Genomic DNA, 12,273 nt, shown 5'->3' on the forward strand with positions numbered 1-12,273 from the left:
AGTGACGCTTTACTTGTTTCTTATTGTTAATTCTCCCATTCTTTGGATGACCATGGTGGTTGATTGATGGTGCCTCCTATCATTTTCCACCTAAAGTTGGCAGCTTATTTTATCAAACTATTTCGTACTACTTGCACACTATAATGAATTCCCTTGAATCTAACACTATAATGTTAGATGAGACATATCAAACTGAGGAGTGGATCAAAATCATTTGTGATTGGGGCTCCGATCACAATCTAGATGGTGGCATAGGATTTGTTGATAGAATTTGTGAATCAAAATCTTGATTGCAAGTAATCTATCTATTTATATAATGTCGTTATAATATGCATTGTGAAGCAAGCGTAAGACGATCGAAGGTAAAACCGATCGAGTGAGGAGGATGCACGTCGACCATTTGATCGGTCGACCATTTGTGCGATCCGTAGGCTCGCGAAGAATTATCCGTTTTGAGCGATGGGTGTACTCGTACGGTTTCATTCTTTCGAAACATATAGACTCCAAAAGGCGCCTCTAAGAGTAAGATTCCAAGCTAATAATGCACTGTCTCGTTAGCTTACTTATTAATATATATTTTGTTGAATACATATCTCATATATTCCATGACATCTTTTGCCAATCATCAAATCTTCTTATATATAGTACCAATGCTATCCTCTACATCTTTATGTTTTGGTTCTCCGGATGCGAACAAATGGGTATTTTTTGGCCATGCAACCAAGAAAAGTTTAACATCCGGTTGAAAAAAAGGAAAAGAAAAAATCTAATATCTAAATCCTTCGTATCTGTGGGTGCACTTAACGATTGGATGGTCCCCTCCTCCCCACCGATGTCAATGGCAAGACACTGTTCATCAGCCTCTCCGGCTGCATCTCTCGGACATCGTGCAACCGCCTCCGACGCCTTGAATTCCGTCGAGAGTCACGGATGTAGAGAACAGCTGCTGTAATCGCTATGAGTATGCATAAGGAAAGCCCAGCCAATAATTTTGCTGCTGCCACCCGTATCTCTTTTCCCACTGCTTCAAAGACCATCAAGCGCCACAGATACAGCGACGTATGGAGAGCCAGGGCGACGGTCGACACGGTCATGATGGCCATCGCGACCGCCCCCGAAGAAGACCATAGTTTTGACCTCCTGCAATTTGGGAAACCGGCGAACATCCAATGGATAATAAACAAACAACTTCCGAGTGAGTCATATGGATCGTAGAAGAAAAGCGTTTGATATCTTAGAGTCACCATCTTCAAAATTCTTATGGATGCAACTTGGAATCTTGTAATTCAATAGAAATGAATGATATATAGCAAAGCATATCGAAATTATAAGACAAGGGCGGGGGATATGAGAGGAGAGGACGAAATGTGGTTATTAAATGCGAGAGACACTTAATATCTACATAGATATTTAGATTGTTTTATGTACATAATTACATTAATATGCGATGAATTCTAATTGTAGTCGTAAAAAGGATAAAAAAATACAAACTTAGTTTTCATCTAGTTCTGTCTTTGCCTAAACTTGAGCTAAATCAGCATAGTTCGAATCAACTAAATAGAAATATAAATCATCCAAATCCAACTTGATTTATGTCATGTTGTATGGTCGTTAGGTCACACTCAATCATTGGGCCATTCTGTATGTTACAATCTGACTGGTTTAACCTAAGTCGTGTTTAATGACTCAAGCCCAAACATAAACGATGTTACCTAAACTAGACCAAACACTATCTGTAACCAAATCTATATATTATTTTTTCTAATTAATCCATATCAAATTCACAATAATGAAGTATTAAAAACTTAAAATATGAATCAAATATTTTTAATATTTAAAATGAAATAAAATGTAGGAGAACGTACTTGGAGCTCATGATGTCCACTTATTCGTCGCTCAAATTTTATCAGGATAGAAAAAAAGATAGGAATTGAGGCATGTTATATAGAGACTGAGAATGATTTCAAATAAGGTAAGAATTAATTTTTATTTTTTTATTTTAAATTAAAAAATAATGAAGTTAAGTTATATTCCTATTCGAATATTCAAAATAGGAAATAGGTATTAGTTGCTGAAATAGAATTCGTTATAAGCGAAAATATAAAAATAGTATTTTAGTTAAGAAAAAAAAAATTAAGGTGATTGCATTTCTATCCTTAAGGAATTTGATTCTCAAATTCGATATACCTTAAAAAAAAAAAAGAATCAACAAATAGGTATGTTCGTTTGCTCCTTCATGTCTTCTTCGTCACCATGTAGTGAACTTTAGTTGACGCAGGTACACACCCTCTTGGCCTCTATATTTATCCTTCAACAAATTGACTTTGCACCACAGTAGTAAGTATATTAGTCGCAGTTTTTTCTAATCTCGACTAAGAATATAATATTGTAGTTTCATATGTGTTACATTAACTTTACTTTTATTTGATTTTTAGAAACTATAGTTATAAATACTTTATATATAGATTACGGATATCAAGGAAAGGTAGACAGAATATGCACAAGCTCGACTTCTTCTGCCTCCTCTCCTTCCGAGACGATGTATCCTTGCAAGACCAATATTGATCCAGAATTCCTAAACAAAGACACAGTACATCATCTTCCTCATTACTCTTTTTATTCTCTCTCTCTCTCTCTTTACATCTTACGATTTTTTTGTTAGGTTTCTTGGTTAGAAATTATTTTGTTTTAGCAACTATGATCTCTCTTCTTGTCGTCGTCAGTGGAAGATAAGGAATTCACTATCATCGACCAACTCCTACCCTCCTCCCCCTGCTTCCTTTCCTTCCATCGACGAAGGTTCTGCTGCAATAGGCAGACCTAACTATTTTTAATATTTTTAATAGAGAGAGAGAGAGAGAGAGAGAGAGAGAGAGAGAGAGTGGTGGTAAAGGGTTCTTCTTTTAGAGGGAAGATTAAGTTCAAATTTTAGATAGAGAGAATAACATCTTTCACAAGTTGTAGTCTTCACCATTTGTGTGCCGTCGACTTGCTTATTACTATTGATTTTGATTAGCTCCTCCCGACAAATTAACCATTAACCCATCTGATCATATCGGACTTCACTAGACTTTTAAGGTGCAGCACAAAGTTATCCTCGACTTGACATGAGGAGGTGGTTATTTGGTTGTCTTTATGAAATAATTATCTTCAAGGACGGGATCGACATGAGAGGGTGACTGTTCTTTTATAGAGCAATTGTCTTGATGATATGGCCAGCTCGAGGAGCGATCATATCTGAAAAAAATGATCATCTTCAAGGATACAACCAACTTTAGGGAGTTTATCTCAATGACGCGACCAACTTGAGGAGGTGATCATTACGAGGAAATGATCATGTGTAATTGATTTAAAGAAATAATTATCCACCCGTTGTGCAACTTCACGTCGTGGCCGAGTAGTCAATATGGCTCGATCTGATCCGAGTGCACAAGGTCATCAACGTGGCTTCCTAGTTGGAGAGAGTCGGAGTTAGGTCGGGTTCGGATGTCATCTGCCAAGCACATTCGAGGTAGAGCTAGGGGGTTGCTTTTCCTTCCTTGCTAGACTCCTGCACATAAGCCAAAGTCGAGAGTAGATTTTCTAACTCGACCCATCTAAAGCTTAAGTTAGTAGGGTGTTTGAAGTCTCATCTCTAGCACTAGCTAGGAGGCCGACTTTTATACCTGTGGCTAAGGGTCGATCGCACATAGTTTGTTAATGATCGTCGATGCCTCGGGTAGCTGGCCTATATACTCCACACAACACTGATCAACCTACATGGCTCTATGCCACGCGACGCGGCTTTGGGTGTTCTCGAGCGGCCTTGTGTGGCGCTGTCTCATATAGCCTCAAGCGGCATGGGCGTAATTGGCTATCTCATACGGGTTTGTGTTAACGGCGCGAGTGCATGTGACTATCTTGTACGGGTTCAAGGTACCACATCGATGTACGTGCATCATGTCAGCTCCGAAGGTGCCACATCAGCTTTGACATGGCGATTGGACTGCGAATGTAGGGGAGATGCTAGAACAGTACATTATACAATAGTGCATGGATTGCATGTACCGACGTAGCCCTATGGTGCCGGTTGACTCTATGCGACGCCCTACCCATTTTGGTTTCGGTTCAAATCGTTAATTTTTTAATTAAAAATTTTAAAATATAAAAAAAATTATTTTTTGAATAATAAAAATAAATTAGAATTATGAATATGGTGGATTGAATCTAATTTTTTAAACTTAGCAATCAGAATCGAACCATCTTGGTTCAGTCCCGATTTGATTTGAAATCTAATTGCAGTCGTGATCGGCCCTAGGTGAGGCGATTTAAACTAGATACGATTTAAACCAAAAGGAATTGGTTAATCATATTCCACCTAAAGTTGGCAGCCTTATTTTACCAAACTATGTCGTACTACTTGCACACTAGGATGAATTCCATTGAATCTGAGATGAGACATATCGACCGAGGAGGAGTGGATCAAAATCATTTGTGATTGGATTTGTCGATAGTGTTTGTGAATCCAATTCTTGATTGCAGGTAATCTATCTATCTATCTATATATTGTCGTTACAATATACATTGTGAAGCAACTGTAAGAGGATTCGGAGGACGCAAATCGAGTCTGGTTCTAAGCTAACAATGGACTTTCTCGTTAGCTTACTTATTAATGAAGACATATCTCATATATTCCAAATCATCAAATCTTGTTATGTATGGTACCAATGTCATCCTCTAGATCTTGACATTTTGGTTCTCCAGATGCGAACAAATGGATTTTTTGGCCATGCAACCGAGTAAAAGTTTAACATCCGGTTGAAAAAAGGAAAAGAAAAGAACAAAATCTAATATCTAAATCCTTCGTATCCGTGGGTGCATGTTTCACTTAATAATAATAGGATGGTCTCCTCCTCCTCCTCCTCCTCCACACTGATGTCGATGGCAAGAGCTTTTTCGTCATCCTCTCCTGCTCCGTCCCTCGGACATCGTGCGACCACCTCCGACGCTGTGAATGCCATACGAGCGTCACGGATGTGGAGAACAGCTGCTGCAATCGCCATGAGTAAGCATACGGAAAGCCAAGCCAATGCTACTGCTGCTGCCACCCGTATCTTTGTTCCCAATGCTTCACAACCAATCAAGCGCCACAGGAACACCGACGTATGGAGAGCTATGGCGACGGCCGACACGGTCACGATGGCCATCACGACCGCCTCCGAAGCATACCATAGTTTTGGTCTCCCGCAGTTTGGGCAACAGGCGGACATCCTATGGATGAACAAACAACTTCGAGTCATATGCATCGTAGAAGAAAGCGTTTGATCGAGGAGGGTAACGGGCTTTCAATAAATTATGATATTCGAAAAACATAACTATATATATATATATATATATATATATATATATATATATAGTGGGATGAAAATTAATTTTGCATTTTTATCCTTTTTACGACTGCAATTAGAATACATTGAATTCGTCACATATTAATGTAATTATGTATACAAAACAATCTAAATATCTATGTAGATATTAGTGTCTCTCGTATTTAATAACCACATTTCGTTCTCTCCTATCCCCTGCCTTGGTGCATGCTATTGAATTGAATTGCATACCTTGTTTCATTTCTACTGAATTGTAAGATTCCAAGTATTAGGTGACAAAGTGTTTTCCTTATGGAATAATAGATCTTACCATTTCTTCGGGTTTTATTTAAGATTTATTTAAACATTTTGGATTATATTTTGGCAAATCAAGATCTTCTCAGCCCCTATATAAACTATTTATCTCTCAAAGATAAATTTTGACCGTGGGATTAGTAGAGGTCATTTGGCTCCTAAAAGACTCTGTATTCCTTTCTTTTATTTAATTATAAAATATTTTGATTGATATTATAATTATTTAATATTGGATCATATAAATCAATTAGAAAATCCTATGGTGTCATATTGTTATGGGCATAACTGGTTTTATCTAACATAATTGTATGTATATTTGTAAATATAGTCAATCTCCTTCAAATCTCTTATGGTCCTTTAAATACCTAAAAAGAAGAAGATAGATTAGAGTAAGCATTTAATTTGGGATACACAAGTAGCTATTTTAGTAGACATATGATAGGTAATGTAAATTATAAATATAGACTTCACAAGCTCTGAACGATCACATGACAAAAAGTCCAAGGTGATCTACCACGATCAAAGGTCCCCACAAGTACTCACAAGATTTTGTCTTTTGCTAAGATAGATAAAAAGAGAGGAATTCACATAGTTTATATAGGGGATGAGATGATCTTGATTTACTAAAACATAATCCAAGAAGCTCAAACAAATCTTGAATAAAACATGAAGAAAACGTAAGATCTATTATTCCATAAGGAAAACACTTTGTTGCCTAATAAAACAGTGACAAAAACCAGATGCATGAGCATACAATTTGAGAGAGAAAGCAACATCAACAAAAGGTAAGGAATAGGAGAGGACGAAATGTGGTTATTAAATACGAGAGACAATTGAGAAAGTAATATCTACATAGATATTTAGATTGTTTTGTGTACATAATTACATTAATATGTGACAAATTCAATGTATTCTAATTGTAGTCATAAAAAAGGATAAAATGCAAAATTAGTTTTCATCTAGTTCGGTCTTAGCATAAACCTAGTTTGAATTGAACTGGATTGATAAAGCTTGGAATCACCCAAATCTACTTGAACCAAATAGAAATCATCCAAATCCAACTTGAACTAGAGTGAGATTATCCAAATCAGGCTTAACCGATCAGAAATCATCTCACTTGAACCCATATTAAAAATCTCTGAACCGACCCCATAATCACCTTGAACCTAGCCAGATCGATTCAAGTATGCTATGTCATTGGAATCAAGCCATATTGGATCATGGAATCGGGCACCTGTAGGCCACAGGTATTGGGCACACTAGCTTGGTTTATGTCATGTTGCATGGTTACTAGGCCATTCTAGGTCACAGACATGATCGATTGGTTTAACCTAAGTTGCATTTGCTCCTTGTAGGACCTATGCCCAAACACAGACAGTGTTGCCTAAATTGGACCAAACACTGCCTCTAATTAAATCTGTAAAGTTTTTCCTAATTAATCTATAACAAATTCACCAAAGAGCCCCAAATTTTCTTCACCCATTTTTGGTTCATTCTCGTAGAGTATTTTTTTTTTTTTTAAGAAAAGATGATATTACGCTTGATCTCTACCCATCGGCTTCCACCTTTACCCTATAATTTGGTTGTGACCACCTTCGCCCCTTATCTCTTTTATCCTTATCAGTAGCTATCGAGGCGTTGCTAAGGCCTTGTCTTTGTCTTATTCTTTCATCGACCTCGGCCTCAGTCCCACTACGAGGCCCTATCTCTTTCGTGTGATAGCCTCTGCTCTATTGCCTTCATCCTCCTCATCCACTACCATGCCCTCTCCCTCCTCCACCACTATTGAGGCACCGCTAATGCCCCATCGTTCATATCATAAAGAAAGGTAGGTGAGTGTGGGGGCAAATGGCAACGAGAGTGAGTGACGGTGGGGGCACACCAGAGTAGAGGAATTTGCTATCATAGGATGAGAAGACGTCTTGGATGAAGGCAATGTCAAAGAAGCTAAGGATGTATATGTGGGAGGTAATGAGACTGACAATAGCAAAAATCTTGAAGAGGTCGAAAAAATATAGCTAGATGAAGAAGCAAACCTTCTCACTCCATTGTCACACGAGGAAGATGAGGAAGTCAATAAAGAAGATAAAAAAAAAAGAAGATTAGTGTGTCGAATTGGGAGAGGTAGAGTGTGAAATGCTTACACCTATACATACATATATATATATATATATATATATATATATATATATATATATATATATATATATATATATATATATATATATATATATATATATATATATATATATATATATATCATGAAGTATTAAAAACATAATGTATGAATAAAATATTTTAATATTTAAATGAAAGAAAATGTTGGAGAACATACTTGGAGCTAATGACCTCCACTAATTCCTCGCTCAAATTTTATCAAGATATAAAAAAGATAGGAATCAGGCCATTTTATATAGAGGCTGAGAATGGTTTCAAATAAGGTAAGAATTAATTTTTATTTTTATTTTTATTTTTTTTAAAATAATTAATTTATATTCCTATTCGAATATTCAAAATAGGAAATAGGTATTAGTTGGTGAAATAGAATTCATTATAAACGAAAATATAAAAATAATATTTTAGTTAAGAAAAAATTAAGGTGATTGCAATTCTATCCTCAGGGAATTTGATTCTCAAATTCGATATACCTTTTAAAAAAATCAACAATAGGTAATAAATTTAAATAGGTTGGTATTATCATTAGTTAGCTCACAATCAACAAATCACTTACAAGTTGATCAATAAATTAAACTAAAGCATTCAAAATGTTTGATTCATTCCCATTCCTATTGCGCAAACAAAGTGAGTTAAGACTATCCAATGCACGCATTGGTTGGCAAGAACAAACAACGATAAAAATCCTTCCAACTCTATGGATGTTCGTGTGCTCCTTCATGTCTTCTTCGTCAACAAATTGACTTTGCACCACAGTAATAAGTATATTAGTCGCTGTTTTTTCCAATCTCGACTAAGAATATACTATTGTAGTTTCATATGTCTTACATTAACTTTATTTTTATTTGATTTTTAGAATTCTATTTTTTTGTTAAATATATGATTTAAGTTAACATTTTAATTTAAAACAATAATTCTTCACGGTTGTAATTAGTTTCCTAATTTTGTAAAATAAACTCTTGATGGGTGTACTTAGTTATTTTCCTAATTACCATTATATCAAATTATAAGTGTGTGTATCTTTCGAAAAATGTGTTAGTTTTTTTTGTTTGAATTGCGAAATGGTTAGTTCATTTATATTGTTTTGAAATTTTAATCATATTTGTCTTTAAGTAAACAATCTATTTTATCAAACTATTTCTTACTCGCACATCTCCCTAAACTTGTCGAATTTAAGGGGGAGTGGAGATATATGCCTAGCAACCTATTCATGTTAAATGGGACATTGCTATTGGAAATGGATCAAAATCAATTGTGATATGGTTTAGGATCATAACTTAAATAATAGCATTTTTTTATGATTCATAATTTAGGTTCATAATTTACTATCGAGGGTTCGAAACATCATCTAATGTATTTTTTAATGTGTCAGCCAGTTTAGCTAGTAAAAGACTTTGATACTTCATCGTAAGGTCCTGAGCTCAAATCATATACTCCTACATATGGTTAGAATTTTGATTTTTAATGCGTGACATATACTTATTGATATATCTAATATATTACATGAAGAAAATGCTACATTTTGCTCAATCACCAAATCTTTTTGTATATAACAGATGTATTTATTTATGATACAACAAGTGTGGAAAAAAGGAAAGAAAAATCTAATCTTTGGATGCATGTTTGTTTCACTTGAGAAAGTAATTTTACCGTCTCCTCCTCTCCTCCTCATAGATGTCAAAGGGCAACAGCTTCCTCATCATTCGCTGCTCTATCTTCTCTCGGACGTCGACGAACCATTGCCATCGATTCGAATGCCAGACAAGAGTCGTAGACGAGCAGAAGAACAACAGCGAGCAACATGAGCGTGGATATGGCAACCCAAACCACTGATGTTACTGCTAGGATCCGCATCTTGGTTCGCTCTCCCTCACGATCGATCGAGCGCCACAGCGACACCCAAGTACCAATGGCCGTGGCGACGGCCGTCATGACCATGACGGCCGTCGCGATCGCTTCCGAAGGAGACGAGAATGTCGATCTCCTGCAAGTGTCGCAACCGGCGGACATCCTATTGATTTAGGACTTCGAGTGATATGCATAGTAGAAGGAAGCGTTTGATCGAGTAGGGTATAGGCTTTAAATAGATTATGATATTGGAGAAAGAGAAAAAAAATATTATTGGAAAAATAATTTCATATTTTGTAAGGCGAATTCTAAAAAAAATCCCTAGTTTTGATAAACTTTCGTATATTGCCCTTTCTTGCGTGAAAAGATCATTTTACCCATACTTCTATCGAACCCATCGTCGCCTTCACTCTACTTCACTACCCTCAGCTCCTTATATCGCCCCTATTTCTACGAACCGCATTAACCCTTGTTGAACCCACCCTTGCTTCTATGTCTCGTCCTTATTATTCTCGTATTATTCTCGCCTGTAGCACAAGCGATCATTGTCCCTCGTTGCCCTAACTTTTCTTCCTTCTGCCTCACTAGACTTACCCCAATGCACCTCACTCTGACCATCCTTGCATGTGGCATAAATGACTAGCGATGGAGGCACAAGCAGAGGGGGCTATGGTTACGGAGACAGGGAGTCCAGCAAGGCTAAGGGGAGGGGAGTTATGGCGACTGGAGCTAATGATCACTTATGTCGTGAGTGAGAACGACAAGGGCAAGACAGTAAGGATAGAATCGACGGGGGCTAATAGGGTTTGCGACTAAAGGGATGGGTTCGATGAGAATCACGAGGTCTAATGAGGACGAAGATGTTGGGCAAGATAATGGCTAATATGAGTAATATGATCATTTTAAAAAAAAAAGTAGCATCGTGTAGGAATTTTTTTTTTACTTGGGATGCTAATCAAAATTTTTTAAAAAATAGAAGTTTTTTTTTTATAAGAATTCGTTCTGTTTTGCATGTGGCACACACAAAAAAAACATTTTTCCTTTTCCTTTATAGGCAAGCTCTAGAACCTAACTCCTATTTTACCATTTGAAAAATAAGTAAATAAAATATTTCAACGATCATACTAAGTAGGAATCTCCGTACGACCTCAAAATCATAAAGGCAAGCTTCGATATGAGGGAAATATATTTAATTATTTTATATTTAAATTTCTTATGCCATGAGTAATCATAAAATTACATAAATCAATTATTCATGAAAATGAAAGTAAGAACTCAATTATCATTCCAAATTATTTCATGAAAGCAATCATTATGCAATAAATGAAATCACTGTGCATTGATCTCATACAATATAACTTAAACACACACAAAATTATCAAATGACATCCACATAACATATATAATCATAAAGGTCAAACATCCACTTTTATTAATGGATACAGATACATTCTCTATGCTCTGTACATCCATACGATATACTCTATATTTTCTTACCAAAAGAAAACATAGTGGGGAGACTTCTCCTAATAATGAATGAATAGTTTAATCATCACGTTTGATAATTTATTAGTATTTTAAAAAAATTATAATACTATATTTGATATTGACAGGGTAACAAATGTATATATCTATCTATCACAATAATTCATTTATTCATTGGTAATGTCTTCTATCCATGTATACACTTAAAGGAGATATTTATGTATATGCCAAAAATAAAAGACCATGCTTTATATATTACATGCGTGACATGGTGATGGATCCATATCTACTTTCAATTTGGATCGCTAGTCATGGAATAAAAAATATATTATAATATCAACCTTGATCAATGATAAGTCAATCACAAATTTTATTATATAGCATTTAGTAAAAAATTTAAAATTCATCAAATTAAAAAAAAAATGGTATCAAGCCCACTAGCCTTAAGATTGGCCGCAAGGAGAGCCTAATTCGAGTTTAACGAGTTTTAAATGATTTAGAATCATCTAAATATAACTTGAACCGAAATCAATACATTCAAATCCAACTATGATCTATCAGAAATCATCTCAACCTAGCTTGAATCAACCTAAATTAATTAGTGAACCCTCTGAACCGACTTGAACTGGTTAGACCCGATCGGGTTCAAGTTCGATCGCTTCTAATTTTACTTTTTAGTTTTCTCTTTTTTTTATTTTCCCTCCCTGATAGCTTTCACCGGTGCACCCTGCTATACACTACTATGCAATTTATAAAGGCTCAAAACATGATATCTTTAGGTTAATACAATTGACCTAGAATATTATATCTTCTATGCTGCTACACAACCTGAAAAATATTAAATCATTATAACAAACATCAAAAACTATTTCTCACCTCCTCTTCGATCATAAGTTCATCTCATTTCATCATCTATCTTTTTTTTTTTATCGTTTTACATCACCTCTAATAATAAAGAGGAGGAGGAGAAGAAAAAGAAGAATTAAGAAAAAGAAAAAGAAAATGAATTGTAGATTAGGATTGAAAAGATTTTATTGGAATTAAGTTATAAATTGAGGGCATATACATTTATTTACAAAGGGATAACTTAGGAATGTTTAAAATC

Source organism: Musa acuminata, chromosome BXJ3-7 (assembly GCF_036884655.1).
Source record: "Musa acuminata AAA Group cultivar baxijiao chromosome BXJ3-7, Cavendish_Baxijiao_AAA, whole genome shotgun sequence".
NCBI lineage: Eukaryota > Viridiplantae > Streptophyta > Magnoliopsida > Zingiberales > Musaceae > Musa > Musa acuminata.